Genomic DNA, 9,321 nt, shown 5'->3' on the forward strand with positions numbered 1-9,321 from the left:
TTTTTTAAAAAAAGAAGCCAGGTATGTGTTCATCCACCCATCCGCCCATCCAAACATCCAACCTTCGTCAATTTATTACCAACCACCAACCCTCACAGGGCGTGAGCTCCCACCTGTTTGGGTGGGCAGGGCCTGGGAGTTCAGCCCTGGGCTCAGGTTGCAACGCTTTCAAGGGCAGCCGTCTTTCTTGCTGCTCCCAGTCGCGAAGCCCGCCCAGGGCCCCGGGAGGAGGACCAGCGCCCTCAGATTAACGAGACCCCGGCCCAACTCACAGGGGACCTTTCAGGAGCAGCCGGAGATGGCCCGCAGCCCGGTAGAGCTGGAGGACCCCAACATCGAGCTGCACCTGACGTGTCCCGGCACCTGCTGGCCATTGCAGAGTGAGTGTGCCGCTGTGGGCGCCGCCCAGGACCCAGCGCCACCCTCCCGATGGGGCAGAAGGGCCAAGAAGAACCAGTGGGGTCGCTGGCGGGGGCTCCTTTTTTGCGACTGTCTAGCCTCCCTCCCCTGCCTGCGGGTCCCCACGGGGCCTTTAGCCGAGGGCTCGTTCTCTTCCCTCCCGCCCTCCCGCCTGTAGCGAGGCTGGAGCAGGTGGGGACGGTGTCCAGGTCCCGCTGGCCCCTTCACAGGCTGGAGCCCAGAGCCAGCCCTGCAGGCCGGGGTCAGCCCGTGGGACGGAGGGCGATGCTGAGGCTCAGGGGTGGGGCTGGCCGAGGGTGAGTGTCCGTCCACCGGCCGGCTCTCCGGACGGCCCAGCCCTTCTCCCGCCACCCGCAGTGAGCAGGCTGCCCGAGCTGGACCGGCCTTGTGCTTTGTCCCCGGACAGGCGTGGGAGGTGGGGCATAGTTAGCAATGGCACTGGGACACCCGGCATCGCCGCAGTGGCCTGGATGAGCGGGCCACCGGGCCACCCGTGTGCACACTGCGATCCGTCCATGTCTTCTCCCGTCCTCCCTCCTCCTCTCCGTCTGTTCACTTAACCGCGCAAGCGCCTGCTTCCGAGGAACTCCCGCCCCTTCCAGCCGCAGCTCCCGTGTCCTTCCTCACGGGCGGCACCTGCCCAGGCTCTGCCCTGAGCTCACCAGGCCCAGGGGGCAGTTTCACAGCTGAGGGACTGGGGGGGAGGGGCCGGAGGGCCAGTGGCTTGGCCTCAGAGGACTCCAGGAGGGAGGGGCGGGCTGGCTACAGGGTCCTGTGCTTAATTGCTCGGTGATCATACTGCAAACATACACTGCTTCTTCTTTTTAATCGGTTTTTATTAATTTTTAGAGAGAGAGGAAGGGAGAGGGAGAGGGATAGAAACATCAATGAGAGCGAATCATTGATCGGCTCCTGCACACGCCCTACTGGGGACTGAGCCTGAAACCCGGGCATGTGCGCTGACCGGGAATCGAACTGTGACCTCCTGGTTCATAGGTGGAGCCACACTGGCCGGGCCATTCACCTCTTTACTTTTTCCAGTTGTTGTCAGACAGCAGACCCAACCCTGCCCCTTTCCGTGCCCACGCCTGTGACTAGACCAGTGGCGCCCACAGGGCTCTGACCCCGCCCCTGTCATGGCTGCAGCTGGGAGCGGGAGAAGCCCCCCCACCGCGCCCAGGACGAGGCGCCCGAGGGGGACGAGCAGCAGGCGGTGGACGACGCAGCCGGGGACGAGGGCGAGTCCGCAGAGCCCCACGAGGGAGCCCTGGCCGGAGAGGAGGTCTCCCTGCTGCTGGCCGCGCAGCGGAGAACCGTGGCCCTCCAGGTGGGGAGGGGCCGGCAGCCCAGGCGACACCCGGGCCGAGTCACGACATTGATCGCTGCCCGTGCACCGGCGCTGGCTCTGCGGGCGGGAAAGCCGGGCTCAGCGGTCAGAGAGCTGGTCCCGGTCCCCAGGGCAGGAGCAGAGCTGGGCTGGCGGGGCTGGCTGCAAGCCCATGTCCCTGCATGTTAGCAACGGCCACACCCGGGCGGCAGGGCCCGAGTGCGGGGGCGGCAGGGCCTCGGCGGCTCCTGGGAGGGGCTTTGGCCGGCTCTTGCACAGGCTCCCCAGGCTGCCACGGGCACCGGAGAGAGGACAGGGACGCGGCCGGGCAGCCCGGCTCTAGGCTGCTCTCTGGAGAGTGAGTCTTCTCCCAGGCTGTTTCCTGGGAAGAGCGAGTTATTTATTTATTTATTTGTAAATATATTATTGATGTCAGAGAGGAAGGGAGAGAGAGAGAGAGAAACATCAATGATGAGAGAACCATGGACCGGCTGCCTCCTGCACACCCCCTACTGGGGATCGAGCCTGCAACCCGGGAATGGAACTCTGAGCTCCTGGTTCCTAGGTTGATGCTCAGCCACGGAGCCAGGCCGGCCGGGCAAGAGCGAGCGATTTATCTGAGCTGTTTATGCAGCGGGGACCTGGGGAAAGTGCGGGCAGCTGGCTGTGTCCCGCCCCGAGGTGAATGGGTGCAGGACTGTTTTCAGGCTAGTGGCCGAGTCTGATGATGTCCTGTCGCTACAAGCCGGTGGCATTTATTTCACTTAAAAACTGTCACCAAACCAAGGCCCGCTTTTTTTTAATTATTCATAACTTTTTAAAAAATATATATTTCTTTATTCATTTCAGAGAGGAAAGGAGAAGGTGAGAGAGATAGAAACATCAATGATGAGAGAGAATCACTGATCAGCTGCCTCCTGCACGCCCCCTACTGGGGATGGAGCCGCAACCTGGCATGTGCCCTGACTGGGATCAAACCTCTTGGTTCATGGGTCGACCTTCAACCGCTGAGCCACACCGGCCGCTGCTTATTTTCTTGAGTTCAATTTGCACACCCGGTCCATCAGGGGCGTGTGGGCGGGGTCCGTGGGGGGAGCGGGTGGGGTCCGTGTGGGGAGCTGGCGGGTGGGGCGGCAGAGACCTTGGTCCCCGCAGGCGCAGCTGGAGGAGCGGCTTCTGTGCCGGGCGCAGGAGCTGGAGGCAGAGAACGCAGCGCTGCAGGCCGGCCGCCAGCACGGGGCGCACCTGCTGGCGCAGAGGGACCTGCTCATCGGGCGCCTCCGCCAGCACCAGCTGCTGTGCGAGGGGATCATCCGGGACCAGCGGCAGCTCATTCAGGGTGAGGCCGGGCCCTGCTTCCCCCTCGCCGTGCACCCCGGACCGTGCACCCCAGGTGTCGCTGTGCGCGCGAGGCCAATTCGTGAGGTCGGTGCCCTCTGCCGAGATGCACACGATTTGTTGCGCTGTCAGCTGGGACCGTTTAGGTTTTGTGCCGCCCAGGCTCCCGCCGCCTGCCGCCCCTCACGCCTGTCACCCCTCCGCAGCGTGCAGGCCAGTGCGCCCGCCGCCCAGTCAGCACCTTCCTTCACGCCTCAGCCGACAGACGTGGGGCTGCGTTGGCCTTGGGGCACCAGGTGTTCACGCTGCTGCGAGCCTCGCGCCTGAGCTGTCCGACCACCTGTTGCTCCTTTGGGCGCACACCTAGGGCGGGCTCTTCAGCTTCCTTTTCGTTGTTGCTGTTACTCCTCACCAGAGGATTTTTTTCCATTTATTTTATTTTATTTTATTTAAAATATATATATATTTTGTTGACATTTTTTACCGAGAGGAAGGGAGAGGGAAAGAGAGTTAGAAACATTGATGAGAGAGAAACATCGATCAGCTGCCTCCTGCACGCTCCCTACTGGGGATGTGCCTGCAACCAAGGTACATGCCCTTGACCGGAATCGAACCTGGGACCCTTCAGTCCGCAGGCCGATGCTCTATCCACTGAGCCAAACCAGTGAGGGCTGATTTTATTTTTTAAATATATTTTTATTGATTTCAGGGAGGAAGGGAGAGGGAGAGAGAGAGAGAAGCATCAATGATGAGAGTTACTGCTCAGCTGCCTCCTGCACACCCCACACTGGGGATGGAGCCCGCAACCCGGGCCTGTGCCCTGACTGGGAATCGAACCCTGACCTCCTGGTTCATAGGTCGACGCTCAACCGCGGAGCCATGCAGGCCGGGCTGTCCATTGATTTTAGAGATAGTGGAAGGGAAGGAGGGGGAGAGAGAGAAGCACGGATGTGAGAGAGACACATCAATTGGTTGTCGTCCCCCCCGCCCCCCCCCCCCACACACAATCCCCAACGGGCGGGGAACTGCACCCAGGCGCGTGCCCTTGACCAGAATCACCCCGAGACTGTTCTCTGGCTGACGCTCTAGCCACGGACCCACGCCAGCCAGGCCCTTGAGTTCTAACCTGCCTGTTACTCACTCTTGGAAGTTCCCCTGTTACTTTATATTGAAAGGCGGGGCATGAACCAGCAGATCATTTCCAAGCAGCGGACGGAGCGGAGAGGAAGTCACAGAAACGCGGCCCCTGGGGAGGATTCGCCCGCGCCCCGCTCTGGACCGGGCGGCGTGCCCTGACCGCCCTCCCTCCTCCCGCAGACGCCGGCCTCCCTGTGCCCAGGACTCTGGATGAGCGCTACGGCCTGTACGCGCGGGAGCTGGGCGGGGGCTCGCTGGACCGCCTGCTGCTGCTGCACTCGGCCACGGCCACGGCCAGCTCCCTGCCGGTGAGTCCGGGCACTGGGGGGTTGGCCTGGGTCAGCTCTGGTCCGAGTGTCCCCTCCCGCCCGCCTGGGCTTAGCCTGGGACACTGGCCCTGGAGGTGGGAAGAGGAAACTTGGGGACCCAGGAACCAGGCCGCCTCTGGCCAGACGCACCTAGCAGTTCCGTTCCGGCCGGTGTGGGGTGGCGAGCCTGGGGGGACTCGGGGCTCCGGGGTGTGATGTTCACGGGCAGGTCTGCAACCTGGGCCACCGCTAGAGGTAACGGCCGGCAGGAAGGAAGCCTGGGCCAGGGCGTCTTCTGGGGCCGCAGCAAGCCCTCGGGTCTCAGGCTCTCCTCTGGGCTTGGGGGTCCCCAGGGGGTCCTCCAGGCCCCGTGTGAGGCCACGTCTGCTGCCCCTTCTGGGGACACCTTAAGGAGGGAGGTCGGGGTGGGGATGGGGATGCCCTCGGGAAGCGGGTCTGGGGGGGCTCTGAGTTCCTTATTTAGACCAACACGGTCGTCACAAGCTCTGCCCACACCCAGGGCTAGGCCTGGTCCCCCAGCCCACAGACCCTCTGCTTTGCCTTCTGGAGAAAAGAGAGGAGAACCCCCTGACTTCAGCCAGCGTCGCCCTGTGCCTGTTTTTTAAATATGTTTTTATTGATTTTTAGAAAGAGGGGGAGGGAGAGGGAATCATGGACCGGCTGCCTCCTGCACGCCCCCCACTGGGGATCGAGCCCCAACCCAGGCATGTGCCCTGACAGGGAATCGAACCTCCTGGTTCCTGGGACGACGCCCAGCCAACGAGCCCCACTGGCCAGCCCTGTGCCCGTTTTTGCTCCAGGGTCAAGGCCCACCCGCGGCCCGGCCCTCGCTCCTGGCAGAGGCCCCCTTTCTGTCTGCTGGGGGCTCCGAGGAAGAGAGCTGCTGGGCGGCTGCAGGAAGGCACCTCCCCGCCCTCAGGGCCTCAGGACACGCTGGCGGCTGCGCCCGGCCCGGATGCCTCCCCGAGCTCCTCCTCTGTCTGCCCGCAGGATGGCTGTCCTGACCAGGACGACAGTAAGGGCCCCCCGGGGGGCGCCCCCTTCCAGCAGCCGGACAGGTGAGCGGGCTCTGCTTCTGGCCGTGCATCGCCTGCCCTTGGTTCCAGGGGAGGCTGCGGGAATTGGAGGCCTGGACAGACTCCCCACCCCCCGGGTTGGGCAGGCAGCCTCCTGGACACCCCCATGTCCCCCCCAGGAAGCTCCCCCGCTCCTTGTCCAGGTTTTATTGGGGTTGCATCACGCAGCACAAATTATCACATCACTGGCCACATCCGCCCTCCTGGGATGGGGCTGCCCAAAGTCCCGCCTCTAACGTGCTGGTCTTTGGAGTGAGCGGCCCCCATCCCGACACCACCTGCTGCCACCGGCTCCTCGGCGCAGCAGGACATCCTGTCCCCCAGACCGTCCCAGGGCAGTGGTTCTCAACCTTCTGGCCCTTTAAATACAGTTCCTCATGTTGTGACCCAACCATAAAATTATTTTCGTTGCTACTTCATAACTGTAATGTTGCTACTGTTATGAATCGTCATGTAAATATCTGATATGCAGGATGGTCTTAGGCGACCCCCGTGAAAGGGTCGTTCGACCGCCAAAGGGGTCGCGACCCACAGGTTGAGAACCGCTGGTCCCAGGGTTTCGGGAGAAGGCGGTGCCAGGGCCGGGAGGGCCAGCATGTTCAGGGGCCGCCTCCCGGCAAGTCTGTGCCTCGAAGGCCCCCAACCGCGGGCCTCTGGCCTCCTTCCTAGCGAGTGTCCTGCCTGCGCCGGGACTGCAGGTCGCTCGCACACTTGGCGGGTGTCGCGTGTCCACGGGGCTGCATCTCCTCTGATCACCCGCCCTGGCCTGACCGGGGGCCACAGCGCGGGTTCGAGCTTCCTCTGGGGCAACAGGTGGAGACTGAGGGCCCTCTGTGTTTCCTCGCAGCGATGGTTTCAAGGTGTCGAAAGCCACTCCCTCAAAACAGCGGGGGAGGCAGGCTGCCCTCGCCCCGCCGCCCCTCCGCATCCTGCTCACGCCGCCAGCGCACGAGGTGGGTGTGCGGGTCTCAGGGCCCTTCAGGGCTGCACTGGGCTGGGGCGAGCAGCAGGGAAGCTTCCGGAAGGGGACTCTTTTTACCCAGCCGCCAAGATGGCTGTCAGCAGCGGGGTGACCGTGCAGAGGCAGCCCCTGGCCTCCAGGAGCCCCTCCCCCGGGGCCCCAGCTCCCGGGACTCCGGCCGTGCGGGTGCTGAGGGTCAGGTCCTGGGGACGCCCCTCCGTGGCTCTGGGAGCTGGTGTAGGAGCCGTGGCCCCTCCGCCCTCGGGGCCGCGACCCTGAGGCCCAAGCACTGGTCTCACAGGACGCCCAGGCCTGGCTTCTCACGTGCTTCCTGGGCCCTGTCTCCCCAAAGCAGTCTTCCCCCCAGAAAATGGCTGCCCTGGGCCAGGCCCCTGTGCTTCCGGGCGGCCTGACCCCCCTGGTGTCCCCTCAGCGTCCCAGCGCTCTGAGGGCGAAGCCCGTGGCCTCCAGGCTGAGCTCCCCGGCCGGCCCGGACCTCGAGGAGGTGGCCGCGAGCACCAAGAGCATCGCCCTCGTCGCGGCCTCCCGGCGCTTCCAGGCCCAGGACCGGGGGTGCAGCAGCGGCCGCTCCTCCCTCCACCTTCCAGACTCCAGGGACGCGAGCCCAGCAGGCAGTAGGCGGCCCCGCGCCAGCCCCAGCCGGGAAGGCTCCGCGGAGAGGAAGGCCCGGAGCAGGCGGTCCCCTCGCCTCAGCCCAGGCGTGCGGCCGGTGGGTGGACAAGGGCCTGGCGTCTGGTCCCAGGGGTCAAGGCGGACAGCAGAGAGGGCAGGTCGCACCAGGAGGGTCATGGTGGATGGGGCCCTGGGAGCAAGGGGAGGAGAGAGCCAGGTCCCCGCACCCGCTGCCTCCTGCACGCCCCCCACTGGGGATCAAGCCCACAACGGGGCCTGTGCCCTGACTGGGAATCGAACCGTGACCTCCTGGTTCATAGGTCGATGCTCACCCACTGAGCCACGCCGGCCGGGCTCAGCCTGTGGATTTAAATGTGAAGCATCGCAGTGGGTTAGATGGGAACCATCCATGGGGAGGGGCGGTGTGGAGAAGGGGAAATGGGGACAGGCAGCCCTTCTTTAGGGTGCAAGGTCACTAGACCCCGTGCGCCTAGAGCAGTCTGGCACACAGCCGGCGTTTAAGCAGTGCTTGGGTTCATCTCAAAGTGACCCTGATGTTTGATCCTCCCGACCTGCTCCCCACGCCCTGCCCTGCTGTGTGACTCCCCCCTGCAGGCAACGGAGAAGCCCCAGCCCCCCTCCCCGGCGCGTTGGGATGAGAGCCAGACGCCGCCTGCACCCCATCAGCCGTCAAAGTCCTCGGGCCTCTTCCCTGCTGTCCCCATGGCCTCCAAGATGAAGCCCGGCCCCCACGCAGGTACGGGGCCAGCAGGAGAGCGCGGCTGGTGTCTCTGTGTCCTTTGGACTCTACTCTGCTTCTCCCACCCCCCACCACCCCCCGTCTCAAAGGTGACCCTGTGCCAGGTGTGTGCTCCTGGGTGCGGGTGAGTTTCAGGGCTCAGGACAGCGAGCGGCCACTGGCTTCCGGAGAGAGGCCGTTAGAGCTGCTCAGCCTCCGCAGGAGTGGCACCCGCGGAGTGGCACCCAGCGAGGGGCACCCAGCGAGGGGCACCCAGCGAGTGGCACCCAGCGAGGGGCACCCAGCGAGTGGCACCCAGCGAGTGGCACCCGCGGAGTGGCACCCAGCGAGGGGCACCCAGCGAGGGGCACCCAGCGAGTGTAGCATCGTCCTCAAAAGCGAGTGCCGCTCCCTGGCCTCTGGCTCCTCCGTTTAGGCCGGAGTCCTGGCTCCCGGGCTTGTAGTTATTACAGAAATAGATGCTCATTGTGGGGCCTTGGGAAACAGGGAAATGAGAACAGGAAAGAAGCACCCCGCCCCCCCTCCAGAAACGGTGGCTGCGGGACATCCTCGCTGTGGGGGCTGCCTGAGCGCCTGCTATCGAGGGTACAGGGTGTTTCTAATCGATCACATCGCAAAGGCAGACGGGAGGGTGTGGGCTCCTCCTGGGCCCCCAGCAGGGAAGGACCAAGCGTTAGAAAGGCCTGTGGAGCTCGGAGGGCACCCACTGTGGTGGATGCCCTGGGTTCTGCGTTGTTTTTTGTTTTGTTTTGTTTTAAATGTATTCTTTTATTGATTTCAGGGAGGAAGGGAGAGGTAGAGAGAGAGAAACATCAATGATGAGAGAGAGTCATTGATTGGCTGCTTCCTGAACGCCCCACACTGGGGATTGAGCCTGCAACCCAGGCATGTGCCCTGACTGGATTCGAACCCGGGACCCTTCAGTCTGCAGGCTGATGCTCTATCCACTGAGCCACACCAGCTAGGGCTGGGCTCTGCGTTTTAAAGCGTCTCATCTAGCCTTTCCAGTGACTGTGTTTGCTGCGTGTATGACGTGTCAGTCCCCATGGACCGGAGCACAGACCAGAGCTGTCCTCGGCAGGAAGGGAGAGCAGGCGCCTCCGTGGCCCTCGCGCTCCACATGCCGCGCAGCCGTCCCGCCCCTCTGGCTTCTCTCCCCGGAGCTGGAGCTGGAAGAAACCCGGCCTCTCACCCGTGTGGGAGCTAAAACATGTCAGCGGTTCTCCTCCCACCTTCTGAGTTCTGGCCGGGACACCGACCACATTCACAGACACAGTGACAGGAGGAAATCAAAGTGTAATATATGCCCTGACCGGTTTGGCTCAGTGGATAGAGCGTCA

General features: G+C 63.8%; 1 long non-coding RNA gene across 1 annotated transcript; it reads left to right on the forward strand.

Annotated features, from left to right (window-relative positions):
- The first annotated feature begins 2,999 nt into the window (after window positions 1-2,999).
- On the forward strand, window positions 3,000-5,574 carry LOC106695819. Its single transcript, XR_002827737.1, has 3 exons — window positions 3,000-3,086; window positions 4,403-4,530; window positions 5,542-5,574. It is a non-coding gene; the product is annotated as an uncharacterized LOC106695819 (long non-coding RNA).
- Window positions 5,575-9,321: the final 3,747 nt, after the last annotated feature.

This window comes from Myotis lucifugus, unplaced genomic scaffold (genome assembly GCF_000147115.1).
Source record: "Myotis lucifugus unplaced genomic scaffold, Myoluc2.0 scaffold_3373, whole genome shotgun sequence".
Lineage (NCBI taxonomy): Eukaryota > Metazoa > Chordata > Mammalia > Chiroptera > Vespertilionidae > Myotis > Myotis lucifugus.